Here is a 370-nt window from a genome sequence, read left to right on the forward strand (position 1 = left end):
AGAACCATATTACTCCTATACCCTACTGACAAATTATACATAGGAGATCAAGAAATATATGTCTAGGGAAGGTTTATCTGAGAACAACTGGTCTTTGCCCAAGATTTATCTACATGATACACAGTAATTAAAAATACCAGATTGGTGGAACTAACCTTCTTGGGTGTTTAACAGACATACTTTGAGGCCTACAATAATTTGGTCAGAGGGACATAAAGGACACTTTTTGATCCTTGCTCTCCTAGGTTGACTAGTTCCAGGGGACTATGTGTATCTCTCAAAATGTCCTGTAACTGTGGTGGGTCACCTGTCCTCTGGTTCAAGGAGGCCAAGGAGACCACACCAGATGGACTTGAACCAGTGTCCAGTC

The sequence above is a fragment of the Nannospalax galili genome, unplaced genomic scaffold (assembly GCF_000622305.1).
Source record: "Nannospalax galili isolate Female #2095 unplaced genomic scaffold, S.galili_v1.0 scaffold351, whole genome shotgun sequence".
Classification (NCBI taxonomy): domain Eukaryota; kingdom Metazoa; phylum Chordata; class Mammalia; order Rodentia; family Spalacidae; genus Nannospalax; species Nannospalax galili.